Genomic DNA, 15,083 nt, shown 5'->3' with positions numbered 1-15,083 from the left:
CCTGCACCTACTTGCCCACAAAGCACATAACGAACTTACCAGCACAGTACCACTCCTCCACTAAGAGAACCCAGAAAGGAGGAAACCAGATGTATGTGAGCAGGGGAAGGCTTGTATCACCACTCATGCACATATATTAGGCCATGGGCCAGGTAGGGTCCAGCTGCACCCCCCCCCACCCCCCCTACAACCCTCCGACCCATGTTTTTCTGGACCATTGGGGTCCCCTGAAGTGGAAATCAACTGGTAACAGTTAATAAACTGGGACTCACTGTCCATTTGGGACCCATATTTGATGGTACTGTGGCGGACACGGAAGCTCACTGGCGTGGTGACATCATCCGCGCACCAAGTGGGCGGCGGCCACGCCGAGGGGTAGGCGTGGCCTCAGGTTATACACCGGGCGCGCAGCCCGGAGCGCGCCAGTGCTACAGTGACCTCTTTTAATAAAGAACATTAAACTTACCGCGTTGTCCGCTTCCTCCTTGGTAGCAAGTCGCGCGCGTAGCACCGCGCACTTCATTGGTGACCTCCGACATTCGGGTCAGCCGTCGCTGACCACCCGAAACCGCCGCAACAATGGCTACCAACGCGGTCTCCATCAAGCTCCCCAAATTCTGGGAGTCACAAGCGGAACGTCGGTTCGACCACGTTCACGTGGACCTGGTGGGACCTCTGCCCCCCTCGTGGGGTTTCACCCATGTCCTCACCATGGTGGACCGCACCACCCGGTGGCCGGAGGCCGTACTTTGGCGGCGACGACGGCGGCGGACGTCGCACAGGCGTTCATCGCCACCTGGGTCGCCCGGTTCGGCGCCCCCTCGGACATCTCGTCCAACCGTGGCCCCCAGTTCACCTCGGAGCTCTGGGGGGCGGTCGCGCGGGGGCTCGGGGTCCAGCTGCACCGAACCACGGCCTACCACCCCCAGGCCAACGGCCTGTGCGAGCGCTTCCACCGCTCCTTGAAGGCCGCGCTCCGGGCCACCCTCCGCGACGGCGGCTGGGTCGACAGGCTCCCCTGGGTCCTACTGGGCCTCCGGACGGCGCCCAAGGACGACCTGCGCGCCTCCGCGGCGGAGTTGGTTTTTGGACAACCGCTGCGGGTGCCGGGCGAGTTCCTCCCCGACCCCACGGCACCATGGTCCGCGGCGCAGGAGCGTTCTGCGCTGCAGGAGACCGCCTGGAGGTTCGCCCTGGTGCCGACGGCGCACCACGGGCACCCTCCTACACACGTCGCCCCGGAGCTTCGCACCGCGGAGTACGTCTTCGTCCGGCACGACGCCCACCGGACACCACTGCGGCCCCCGTACGACGGGCCTTTCCGCGTGCTGGAGACCGGGGTGAAACATTTCACCCTGGACATCGGCGGCACTCCTGACCGGGTCTCGATAGACCGCCTCAAGCCGGCCCACCTCGATGTGGACCACCCACCGCCGGTGGCTCAGCCCCCGCGTCGGGGCCGCCACCCTGCGGGCGGACCCCTGGCACCGCCCAGCACCGCAGGCACGCCGCCCCCCGGTCCGGCACCCATCCCGGGTACAGCCGGGGGCATCCCACCTGGCATCCCTGCACCCCGGACGCCGCCGGTCGCCAGAGGGCGCTTCGGCCGGGTCATCCGTTTGCCCCGCAAACTGGCCCTCCAGGTGCGCGGGAATTCTGGGGGGGCGCGTGTGGCGGACACGGAAGCTCACTGGCGTGGTGACATCATTCCGCGCACCAAGTGGGCGGCGGCCACGCCGAGGGGTAGGCGTGGCCTCAGGATATACACCGGGCGCGCAGCCCGGAGCGCGCCAGTGCTACAGTGACCTCTTTTAATAAAGAACATTAAACTTACCGCGTTGTCCGCTTCCTCCTTGGTAGCAAGTCGCGCGCGTAGCACCGTGCACTTCAGTACCCCCAAAACACCGATTTTGTCATCGATGTCGTGCCATATTCAACGCTCTTATTTATTTCAGTGTCTGTGATGGTTAACACTGCTCCATAGCACTCATTTATGTATCAAAAGAAAGCTGATCATCTACTTATCATAATAAAATATCTATATGACAGATTTAAGGGTAACTTGGTTGGCATAACTGGGGTTGAATAGCGGTACCCCATTTTTTCCTAATGTAATGCGGAATCGACTAAAATATTTCAGCTTGTATGTAAAATACGAGTTCAGAATACCTGATATGCATAAATATGTATTTTTCTATCATTGTACATTATCTCAGCTTTCATTTGATACCATAAACTATCCCATAGCACCCAAACTCGTTTTGATACATCATGTCGGAGATACTACCGGTTCGTGTAAAAATGGTCGTCTGGTACCGGTATTCAGGTCCTTTTCTCAACCATCGAAGAAGCGCTATTTAAACGTACAAATTTCATTCATAATCACATTCCCCTGTTCACTATGCCTCCCAAGACATAAGGAAGTCCAAGCAGCTTAATTACAGACTTGGCATTTAATATGGAATTTTTTTTTTTCTTGACTTGGGTTTAATTTCTTAACTCAGTATATCAATCTGGTGAGTTTCTTTTATATTTGTTAAAAGAACCATGTCACTGATTGTCTGTCGCAGCAAGAAGTCAACAAGAGGATTATATCACAGGTGGCGTGGCAAAATGTACGGACAGGTGCATTTGATGGTTGGCTTCACAGTCGGGTATACAAGCGTTGTTGCGTTCTGTATTAGTGGAAAACAACTGCTGCATGTCTCCAAAAGTTATTGCCGCTTCCTCTGGAGATGGTCCGTCAACTCGACAATGCTGTTTGTCATGGAGTGGTGGCTTTACGAAATTACGGCATGAAACGGCGTGCTATTGCTCGGCAGTATGGCATCACTCAAGGTCAGGTGTCAAAGATCCTGAAACGAAATGCTTAGAGGGATGTCCCTACTCCAATACCGAGGCCAGGACGTCCCCGCAGAACCACAAGGAGGGATGATCGCCAGCTGCACCGGTTAGTCCGCAATGGCCGTACCAAGTCAGCTAATCGGCTTAGGGCTGAGTGGCAGCAACTGACAAATGTGCCTGTATCCAGAAGGCTAGTCAACCAACGACTGGTTCAAGCAGGCTATCGTGCCAGGCGTCCCCTGAGAAAGCCACAACAGACCAGACAACACAGCCAGCGCCGATTGCAGTGGGCCAGAGAGCACCGTCAATGGCAGCCAGGACACTGGAATCACGTGATCTTCAGTGACGAGTCTAGATTTCTGGTCTATCGTCAAGATGGCCACGTCCGAGTGTGCAGACAAGTGCATGAAGCCTACAACAAAGATTGTATAGTGCCAAGAGTCCAAGCTGGAGGCGGTGGGGTGACCGTTTGGGCTGCTTTTCATGCAGGGGAAAAACTGACCTGGTTGTTCTGAATGGAAACCTGAACCAGTTCAAGTACAGGGCCATTCTGGAAGAAACATTGCTTCCATTTGCTCGTGCAGCCTTTCGAGGAAACTTTGTCTTCCAAGATGACAATGCACGGCCTCATCGTGCTCGCATGATCCAACACTTTCTTGCTGACCGTGGTGTAGAGCATATGGAGTGGCCTGCCATGTCCCCGGATATGAATCCGATAGAGAACTTGTGGGCAGAATTAACGCGTCAAATCGACCACTTGGACCAGCAGCCGACCTCTGGGCGTGAATTGCAGCAGGCTATTGTCACTGCATGGCAAGCGATTCCTGTCCAAACCTTGGCAAATCTCGTGAACAGCATGCCTCAATGTGTACGTGCTCTCCTGAATGCTCGTGGGGGTTACACGAAGTACTGAACTGTAATTTTACTGTCTGTAATCCCAGTCGTAATTTAACTTTTGTTTTTGTTAAAAAAAAATTTGACTAATGTGCAAAATAAAGAGATACTTCTGGAAAACGTACAAAAGTTTAACACAGTACTGTCCATGAATTGAGTTCGATATCAGTTTACATCACTTTCAAGGATCAATTTATTTGTTTCGAAATGTCAAATGTGGTTTTTGTTTCTTTTAAAGGTCACATTAACAAAATCTAGAATAATTTCAACATAATTCCAATTAACTTTTGGTTCTAAGACATCTTGAAAAGTAAGTTCACCCCCACAAAAAAAATATTCCATATTAAATGCCAAGTCTGTATAACAAAGGTTTTATTTTCATCTGCACAGTTTTAAATTACCCATTTGAACCCACCGAACAGTATTGTCATATTCATAAATGTAGAAAACTTCCAAATTTTAATGTAAGTTTGAAAATTTCACTGGAAACTATTTTATTTGCCCTATAAAACACAAATTTATTCCCCTAGTTATACAAAGAGCCCCAAATATCATAACAATATTAATACTCAGTTTATATCCACCAGTTAAACCCATCATATCCTGTAAAGTAATAGTTGTAATAACTGTATTTAATATTCAACTAACACAAACAATCGAATTGGATTCTTGTCATCATCATGGTGATATAAACTTTCATTAATACTGTGAAGAACAGAATTTGACACATGTCAAGTTTATATGAAGTAAGCCAAATCGGGCTGTGCCTTGTTGCATGAAAGTCCCTACACATTCGACCAAAGAGACAATACTCATCATAATCATTGTCACTGTCATCAACATCGCTCTCCATCGTACATGCTCCATGTCATCAAATGTAGTGTCAGCTGAGTCATCGTCACTGTCAGTATCATCAGGTGCGACTTCAGCTATGTCAGCCAGCTCTCGTGGGAGTAGATCTCCTTCATACCAGACAGGAACCAGGTTGTCATTCTCCTCTTCCCAGCCATGACCTTGGCTTGGGAATCCTTGGTTTAGGAACATGCGCTCTCTTCCAAATTCCTACTTGATGATTGACCCTCCGAATGTGCTGTGTGAGGCTCCTCTTACATGGTGGAACATTGGCCACGTCAACATTGCCTGAAGGAAGAAGACGTTTCTCCTTGGCACATAACTCATTTATGCGGATGAGTCTCAGATCGTCAACACTTGACACCTTTGATGCTCTACCATACACGGCACATGTGAAGCTGTTCAGTTCATCATTCAGCTCTCCTGGTATATGCCACGTATCTCCAAGCTTCTTGAGTTCGGGGATGTATTTCGGGTGGCACAGCAGAGTTTTGACAGGCTTGATTTTGCCAATCCCTCGGAAAGCACTTGTGCTGTCACAGCCACTGTACGCGTGGAGAGCCATAAGAGCTGTACATTTCTCTTGGCCAAAGTCTGCTGCCATCTTGCTGACGTTGATCAGCCTCTGCTCATTTCCTGTGCCAGTGTCGAACAGTATCGTTATGTCTTCCATGGATGCAGCATAGTGCAGTAAGATGAAGAAGACATCCGAATCTGGGCTCTTCACTCGAACGAACTCGTAGTTTCTGCTTCTAGCGTAATTGACATGTAGTATTATGCGTGAGTCTGTTTCTTCCTGTGACGATTCCAGCAGAGGCAGCTCTTGGGCATCTGTTTTCTGGTCATCAGCAGATGTGAGCATATGTGCCTTCCCTTCACATATTATAAAGATTACAATTCTTCCGTGCAGCCGTGAGCCATACTGGTCGCTGCTCCAGAGTCTGAGCAGCAATCTGATGAACTGGATTTTGTTTTCACCATTGGACAAAAACAATTTCCAATCATGTGGTTTCTTGGTAGCTTCACCTTTCAGTATAAGCTTTTCTCCACAGCCACGGCGTCGCCTCTCCATTGACTTCACAGATCCGGGTAGGTATTGATCTGTGCTAAATATGACATTGAAGGAGCTGCGCTCCAACGCGAGTCGAAAGAATTGACGCGACCAAAGACGGAATTCGTCCGAGTTGCTTTAATGAAACAAAACAGCTCAGGTATTCTGACAAGCCCGTTTATCGGGCAGCAATATATATACACATTTATGCCGGGGCGTTTGCCCAGGAAAACCGAGACCGGGCATGCCCGGGTGTCAAGGGCGAGTCCTGGAAAGGCGAGTCTGGACATGCCCGGGCGTCCTGGACGCGGCCTAGCAAGTCGAGGCTGGGCGTGCCCGAGCGCTCTGGGCGAGCCCTGGAAAGGCGAGAGCGGGCATGCCCGGACGCTCTGGGCGAGCCCTGGAAAGGCGAGTCTGGACATGCCCGGGTGTCCTGGACGCGGCCTGGCAAGTCAAGGCTGGGCGTGCCCGGGCGCTCTGGGCGAGCCCTGGAAAGGCGAGAGCGGGCATGCCCGGGAAAGACGAGAACGGGCGTGCCCGGGAGGTTCGGGCGTGCCCGGGAACAGCGAGTCCGGGCATGCCCAGGAGAGGCGCGTCTGGGCCCGTCCGGACGAGCCCGGCATGGCGATCGCGCCCTGGCCGCGTCCTGGCAGGTGCAAGGCAATTGTGTACATTCAGCGGGAACCGCTACACACGCCCCTGCAGAATCGACCTGCACCGGCAGGGTCAATTTAAGGGGGGTCCGGATGACCCGGCCGAAGCGACCCCTGGAGGGGAGGGGGGGAGGGGGGGTCCGATCTGGTGGTGGGTGGTCGAGCGGGGGGAACCGTGGACGGGGGGCGGCCTCACCGCGGAGGAAGGGCCAACCGTGGTGGTCGGTAGATGTCCACGTGCGCCGGTTTGAGGCGGTCCACAGAGATCCGGTCCGACCGGCCGCCGACGTCGACGACGAAGGACTTGTCGCCCCGTCGCAGGACCCGGAAGGGCCCGTCGTACGGTGGCCGGAGTGGCCCCCGGTGCGCGTCATGACGCACAAAGACGTACTCCGCTGTGTGAAGCGCCGGGGGGACGTAGGACTGGGGGCCACCGTGGCGGGACGCTGGCACGGGGGCAAATCGTCGGGCGGCCTTCTGGAGGTCCGAGCGCTGGTGTGCGGCGGACCAGGGACTGGTAGCGTCGGGCACGAACTCGCCCAGGACGCGGAGCGGCTGGCCGTAGACGAGCTCGGCGGCGGACGCCCGGACCGTCGTCCTGAAGGCCGGCCATGAGTGCGGCCTTCATGGAGCGGTGAAACCGCTCGCACAACCCGTTGGCTTGGGGGTGGTAGGCCGTGGTGCGGTGCAGCGTGACCCCCAACGAGCGGGCGACCGCGCCCCAAAGTTCGGACGTGAACTGTGGGCCGCGGTCGGACGAGATGTCCGCCGGTGCGCCGAAGCGCGCGACCCAGGTGGCGATGAACGCCTGCACCACGTCGGCGGTGGTGGTGGAGGTGAGGGGCACGGCCTCCGGCCACCTGGTGGTCCTGTCCACCATGGTGAGCAGGTGGGTGAACCCCCGTGATGGGGGCGGGGGACCCACCAGGTCCACGTGGACGTGGTCGAAACGCCGTGCAGGCACTGTGAAAGGTGCAAGCGGGGCCTGGGTGTGGCGGTGGACCTTGGCCCGCTGGCAGGCCGTGCAGGCGTTGGCCCAGTCGCGGACGTTCCGTCGAAGGCCGTGCCAGACGAAACGCGCCGACACCAGCTTCTGAGAAGCTTTCCGGCCCGGGTGAGAAAGGCCGTGGATGGAGGCGAAGATGCGGCGCTGCCAGGAAACGGGCACGATGGGGCGAGGCTGGCCCTGGGAGACGTCGCAGAGCAGGACGATGCCCGCGAAGGGGATGTCGGCCAGGCGGAGGCCCGTGTCCGCCGCCCGGAGGGCCTGCACCGAGGTGTCGGTGGTCTGGTCGGCCGCCATGAGCGCGAAGTCCACGCCGAGGTGGACCGCGTTCGCGCTGGCCCGAGAAAGACAGTCGGCCACGGCGTTGTCTTTGCCGGCGACGTGCCGGATGTCCGTGGTGAATTCCGACACGGCGGAGAAGTGGCGCTGCTGGCGGGCCGACCACGGCTCTGTGACTTTGGCCATTGCGTAGACCAACGGCTTGTGGTCGACGAAAGCCGTGAACGGGCGGCCCTCCAGGAGGTGTCGGAAATGGCGAACGGCCAGGAATAGACCGAGCAGCTCGCGGTCGAACGTGCTGTATTTTAACTCGTTCGGCCGGAGTTGCCGGCTGAAAAAAGCGAGTGGCTGCCAAACCGACTGTCTTTCTCGGGCCAGCGCGAACGCGGTCCACCTCGGCGTGGACTTGTTGAGGCCAAAGCTTTCAGAATCATTGGAATCTCCTGCGATGAAGTTAACTCCGAGGGCCTTTCACTCACTCACCGCAGGCAGGTTGGTGGTCTTTCTGTCTTCTACCGACTCCTCTCCGGCCTTGCTCCCCCAGCTATCTCTGTGCTCTGTCCCCCTAATATTCCTTCAGGTCGCACAAGATCTGCCTTCAAACCTCTCATGGTTAAACTGCCAAAATCTAGGCTCTCTGCTCACCTTCACTCTTTCATTCCCCTTTTCTCCTGCCTCTGGAACAAACTCCCCCACTCGCTTCAATCCCACTCCTCCCTCCAGGTCTTTAAAACAGCTGTTCACCACCATCTCTTATCTTCCCCCATCCAAAACCTTGATCTTTTCTACCCCCGCTAATTCACCCCAGAGTCCTTGCAGTGTTCATATGTTTTGTACCTCTCCCACCTCCCCCCAAGTGCTCCCGATGTCCCTGCTCTCAAATGTTGTGTTTGTGTCCTTCCCCCTCTCTCCCCATCTTGTCTGCCGCTCCCCTTGTTTTTTGTGTTTTGTGTGTCGGTTTGACTTTTTGTGTGATTAATGTTAGCTCTTTCACGAGCCTCGATCTTGTATACAAAAAAAAAAAAAAAAAAAAAAAAACCCCGTCCACCCATTGTTCATGGACGGAACCCACCGCGTAGTTGGAGGCGTCCGTAGTGAGGGCGATGGGCGCGTTGAGCACCGGGTGAGCCAGCAGCGTTGCTTCGGCGAGGGCCCGTTTTGCGCTCGCGAAGGCCGCGTCCATGGCCGCGGACCAAACGATGTCATGCTTGGCCGGCTTGCCCCGGAGGGCCTCGTAAAGGGGCCGCATGAGCTGAACAGCACGGGGCACGAATCGGTGATAAAAATTCACCATGCCGAGGAACTCTTGTAGGGCCTTGATGGAACGGGGACGCGGGAACGTGGTGATGGCCTCGACCTTGGTCGGCAGCGGCACGGCCCCGGTCTTGGTGATACGGTGGCCCAAAAAGTCAACGGTCGTCGTGCCGAAGTGGCATTTGGCCGGGTTGACAATTAAGCCGTGCTCGCTGAGGCGACCGAACAGTGTTCGGAGGTGGAGGAGGTGCTCGGCGCGGGACGTGCTGGCAACGAGGATGTCGTCCAGATAGACGAAAAGAAATGGCAGGTCGCGCAGCACGCCGTCCATTAAGCGCTAGAACGCCTGGGCCGCGTTCTTGAGGCCAAACGGCATCCTCAAAAATTCGAACAGGCCGAACGGCGTGATGACGGCTGTCTTTGGGACGTCGGCCGCCCGGACAGGTACCTGGTGGGATCCCCGTATCAGGTCAATTTTGGAAAATATGACCCGTCCCGCCAAACGGGCGGAAAAGTCCTGGATGTGCGGGATCGGGTACCTGTCGGGGGTGGTAGCGTCGTTGAGACGGCGGTAGTCGCCACACGGGCGCCATCCACCCCCCGGCTTTGGCACGATGTGCAGTGGTGAGGCCCACGCGCTATTGGAGCGCCGCACGATGCCGAGGTGCTCCAACGCGTCGAACTCGGCCTTTGCCACGGCGAGCTTGGCCGGGTCGAGGCGGCGGGCCCTGGCGTAGACCGGCGGGCCCTGGCGTAGACCGGCGGGCCCGTAGTGGGTATGTGGTGCTCGATCCCATGCCCCACTGCGACAGCCGAAAACGTCGGCCGCATGAGGGCCGGGAATTCCGCGAGCAGGCGAGCGAACTCGTTCGCCGTCGGGAGGGCGCACGCCAGTTCGGTCGGCGCGGAGCTGCTCATCGTGCACGTCAGGGAGCTGAAGGTCTCGGCGTGGACAAGGCGACGTCGTTTGACGTCGACCAGCAGCCCATGCGCGCAGAGGAAGTCGGCGCCCAGCAAAGCCATGGGGACGCAGGCGGTCACAAAGGTCCACTGAAAGCGCTGGCTGCCGAAGCAGAGGGTGACGTCGCGCGGGCCAAAAGTGCGTATGGCCGAGCCATTAGCAGCGACCAAAGAGGGGCCGCAAACGGCATCCCGCCTGTCCTGCTCGGAGGCGGGTATGACGCTCAGTTGGGCGCCGGTGTCACAAAGGAAACGCCGCCCGGACGCTTTGTCCCGAATAAAAAGCAAGTTGCCTGAGTGGCCGGCGCTCATGGCTGGGAATGAACGCCGGCCCGGCCGTTTCCCGACTTGCCGAAAGTGCACGGGGGTCGGCACGTCCGAGCCTTGTGTCCGAACCTGGCGTGGTAATAACACCACGCCTGGTCAGGTGGAGGCCCCGGCCGTCGTGTCGGAAGCGGTCGGCGCGGCGTGGCGGCCGCCAGTTGCACCGGCAGTTCGGCCTCCAACCGCGCAGGGCGCTCAGGCGTCGTGGGCGTCGCCTAGGACGGCGGCAGGCTCCAGGTAGCCGCGCCGATGTGTTGGCCCGCCGAGGAGATCTTATCGGCTTCCCTGGCGAGGGCGCGTGGATCGGTGATCAACGTGCCAGCCAAGGCGAGGCGTACCAGGTGAGGCAGCTGGCGAAGGAACAGCTCGCGGAACAGAAAATCCGGAGAGTGCTCACCGAGCAACGAGAGCATATAGTCCATGCGCTCGGACGGGCGCGTGTCGCCGAGCTCGGGCAGGTCGAGCAGGCGCCGTGCGCGTGCCGCCGGTGAGAGGGCGAAAGCGTCGAGGAGGAGCGTCTTCAGCGCGTCATACTTGTCAGCAGCCGGCGGGTGCTCGAGGAGGCTCAGGGCACGGGCCGCGGTGGCGGAACCGAGCGCTGCCACGACGTGGTGGAAGCGGGTGTCGTCCGCGGTGATGCCTCGCAGGGCGAACTGGGAGTCCGCCTGGGCGAACCAAACAGCCGCGTGAGCCTCCCAGAAGGTAGGCAGTTTAAGAGTCACTGCAGTGTCCATGTCGGTAGGTCACCAGTGAAGGAGCTGCGCTCCAACGCGAGTCGAAAGAATTGACGCGACCAAAGACGGAATTCGTCCGATTTGCTTTCATGAAACAAAACAGCTCAGGTATTCTGACAAGCCCGTTTATCGGGCAGCAATATATATACACATTTATGCCGGGGCGTTTGCCCGGGAAAACCGAGACCGGGCATGCCCGGGTGTCAAGGGCGAGTCCTGGAAAGGCGAGTCTGGACATGCCCGGGCGTCCTGGACGCGGCCTGGCAAGTCGAGGCTGGGCGTGCCCGAGCGCTCTGGGCGAGCCCTGGAAAGGCGAGAGTGGGCATGCCCGGACGCTCTGGGCGAGCCCTGGAAAGGCGAGTCTGGACATGCCCGGGCGTCCTGGATGCGGCCTGGCAAGTCGAGGCTGGGCGTGCCCGGGCGCTCTGGGCGAGCCCTGGAAAGGCGAGAGCGGGCATGCCCGGGAAAGACGAGACCGGGTGTGCCCGGGAGGTTCGGGCGTGCCCGGGAACAGCGAGTCCGGGCATGCCCAGGAGAGGCGCGTCTGGGCCCATCCGGATGAGCCCGGCATGGCGATCGCGCCCTGGCCGCGTCCTGGCAGGTGCAAGGCGATTGTGTACATTCAGCGGGAACCGCTACAACATCTCCTGTCTTGCCGATGATGTCAAATACCTTGTTAAATACCTTCCAACCAAGTTACCCTTCAATCTGTCATATAGATATTTTATTATGATAAGTAGATGATCAGCTTTCTTTTGATACATAAATGAGTGCTATGGAGCAGTGTTAACCATCACAGACACTGAAATAAATATGAGCATTGGATATGGCGTGACATCGATGACAAAATCGATGTTTTGGGGGTACCATCAAATATGGGTCCCAAATGGACAGTGAGTCCAAGTTTATTAACTGTTACCAGTTGATTTCCACTTCAGGGGACCCCAATGGTCCAGAAAAACACGGGGTCCGAGGATTGGGGGGGGGGGGCGAGGGGGTGCAGATGGACCCTACCTGGCCCATGGCCTATATGTAATACTAGATCATGCCAGTTGTGATTTAGGAAAAACACAACCCTTTCCCCCCCATGATGATGTTGTAGCTTTATTCTGACATCCTAAAAAAAATTCACGCTTCGGCACATGGCCATAAATGCGTTGTGGATCGGATATAAAAATGGCTGTGGTCTGTAACAGGAGTTTTGGCTTTGAGGTTTGTGGACCACAAATTAAACAATGCCGGAGACTAAGTCTGCTCTTTCTTAGTTGTTCCAAATTAGTGGAGTAGAGTTTAGTTCCATATGTTGGCTATCTGTGCCTTTCCTACGCATATGTATAATATCGTTACGTTTGTAGGGGGTAGGCAATACCTTAGTCCAGGAAGAATGCATAGGTAGTGTGCTCCGACTGTCGTGAAGAAGAAGAAACCTTGACGTATCATAAGAAGGAAATTCGTTTTGACCAAATGTTGTGCAAGTGTATCTTCGTCCCCATGAGAGGGGTGGGATTTGTTAGGGTTTATGGGTAAATTAATCCCCTGTATGTAATGGCCTCTGTTATTTTTTCCTTTGTTCGTTATGACACGCAGCACACACAAATAATAAGAAATCGCCCATTAACCACACTAAAAAAACCCAACTGGAAACAGGATATTGAACACTACCGTGGATAACATCGACCTGGTGAGCACAGAGGCACAAAAGGTCCATAAAGCCACGCCCCGAAGAGCAGTGATTGGTCTGGGATTTGATCGGCAAAAAGACTGCTAAGATGGGACTTGCTGATAGGAGCGGACACGGAGACCTCGTGAGATGATGTCAGAGCCTTGACTATAAAGGAACGCTCGGCCGACATTTTCTCCTCTTGCGCAATGGAGATTCATCACGAACAGTCGTGTCCCGACATTTTGTCTCTTTCGTTTTCTCTCGCTTTCCTCGTGGCTTTCTCTCTTGTGTTGGGGTGCTCTAGAGCGAGGGACATTCTTAAAGAACGGGGACATATACGGTGCGCTCTTGAGCGAGGGACATTCATTGGGAGCAGCCACGATTTTGTATCTCTCGGTTGCTGGATCCGGTGGTGAACGGTCGTGTTCCGACATCCTCATCATGATCATGAGGAGGAGGAACTGCGGACTGAGAACTGCGGTTTCCCGCACACGGACGATGAAGACGAGGGTGCGCAAGACCTAGTTCGCGCCCACGGCAGTGCAGCCTGCGGTTTTGCCGCCAAGGACACGAGGGGGTTTTGACGATTCCTGACGAAGTTCAAGAGCTGATTAGAGCTAAGTGCCACACAAACACATATTAATTTTAACAGTTATTTTTCCCATTGTTTGTATTTGAGTCTGTGTGGGGCGCTCAAATTAGGAATTTCGTTTTGCGATGTTTTATTTTGTTACCGGCATCTTCTTTAATAAAGCTGATATTTTTGTACATATTAATCCTGCGTGGTTTGAGAAGTCGTGTGGAAGCTGACCAGGTAAGTCCGTCATCCTCCTTTACCTCGCGTGTAAAGAATACCGTCATATTGAATTGAATGCCTCGGAGTGAAAGCTCGTTTGGTCATCCGTGTCGTCCTGTGGTGTTCACCAGAAGGCAGGCACGCGACAATATATTTATGTAACAGCCACAATTATTCCCACCTAGTGGGACCTGCCAGGGGAAGGATTCTGATCTGTCATTCACAAACCGTCTAGCTAAGCCTGGCGTTCGCCTGGCAGGAATCTAATTTGTTCAGTGTGCCTGGTTGAGGGGTGGGGGTGGGGAGGGGGGGAGAGAAACTAATGGGTGGAGGTGAGCAGTGATTCTGGATTTTGGGAGTTTCACCAGAAGGGGGTTGATGGACTGTGTGCACCCTGCAGAAATCTGTGGGGGAGTGGTATGGGGAATGGGGGGGGGGGGGGGGGGGAGGAGGTTGGTATAGCATGGAAAGAGCAGAAGGTGCAATGCAAGAAAAGAGGTGGTACGAGACAGAGAGACCACTGAGCTGGCTGTGATGTGTAAGTGACAGGCGCATAGACTCGACTTAATCATGGGGAGTTCCAATGATCTTGAAGGCCTTGGTTTCCACTGCTTTAAGCTGAACAAGGTGTGAGGCGGGCATGCCAGCCGAGAGGGGAAAGCAGAACTCTATCAAGCTGTGAATGAAGGCCTTGTAGGTGTATAGAGGTTTAGGTGTCCCAAGGAAGAACTTTGCATGATGGAGGAGGCCGAATAGGTGAATGGCTTTGAAGGCCAACTTTGAAATGTGGTTTGCCCAAGAAAGATCGTGGGTGATAATGATACCCAGGAGATTGAATATCTGAACTTCTTCAAGAGGATTGTTGAGAAAGTAGATGGGAGGATTTGCCAGACGGTCCTTTCGGAGAGAGATAGTGAGAGTGTGAGATTTGTCAGGATTGAAAGACATGTTCCAATTGTATGACCAGCTTGTGATTTTGTCAAAGTCTGAAGAGAGGGAAGAGCCTGTTGCCTGCTTGTCTGAAGGATGAAGGATGTCATGGCAGAGGGGGGTGGAGTCATGAGCAATTAGATAAAGAGCATTTCTCAGAGTCAGAGAGATCTTTGATGAAGATGAGGAATATGACTTGGCCCAGAACACTGCCAGCCTTGACAGGGAGAGGAGATGAAAAGATTCCATTCAATCCTTGTTGTGTTTCTTTTGTGGAATGTACCGAGATTGCCTCCGGTGGAATTCGCTTCGAGGAAGAGAAGGCAAGTTGTTTCAGAGCAACTGCCTCACCACATGATTCAGTGTACCATGGACGGGAAGAAGGGTAGAATAATTGAAGACATGATGGGATGAATATATGCATATCCATGGAGAGTTAATATCAGGAGCAGTCCTGAAGTGAGGTGGCCGCTTGCAATCCCTGCCATTCTGCCTAGAATTTATAAGAGTTAATTTGCTGTTATTTGGTGGGTGTCCTGCTTGCAAGTCTCTTATTAGTCCCTTACCGGTTTCGCCAATGGGGACTAAAGGTTTGCTCCCTGTCTGTCTGTTTGTTCGTCTGTCTATCCTTCCCACCTATGGTTTTCCAGACTTTTTCCCCATACCTTTTAACATATTCAACTGAAACGTTGTACATGGCTTTATTGTGATAAGTTGCAGAGCATGTTCCAGTTTCAGGCTGATCTCTGCGTTGATAACAAGAGATAACCCCATTTGTTTTGAATACCAGTCACACACTCTCACAATACTTCACTTGAGTCCTAAACAGACATGCAGTAGCTA

General features: G+C 54.8%; 1 protein-coding gene across 4 annotated transcripts in view; it reads left to right on the top strand.

The window, feature by feature from the left end:
- The window catches only part of LOC137421446 (tetratricopeptide repeat protein 39B), a 130,512-nt gene that overhangs the window by 53,630 nt on the left and 61,799 nt on the right, over positions 1 to 15,083 (top strand). The window lies entirely within an intron of this gene.

This window comes from Myxine glutinosa, chromosome 2 (assembly GCF_964187855.1).
Source record: "Myxine glutinosa chromosome 2, kmMyxGlut1.1, whole genome shotgun sequence".
NCBI classification, from domain to species: domain Eukaryota; kingdom Metazoa; phylum Chordata; class Myxini; order Myxiniformes; family Myxinidae; genus Myxine; species Myxine glutinosa.
The sequence above is the reverse complement of the archived record's forward strand: the minus strand, read 5'-3'. Positions and strand labels throughout refer to the sequence as shown.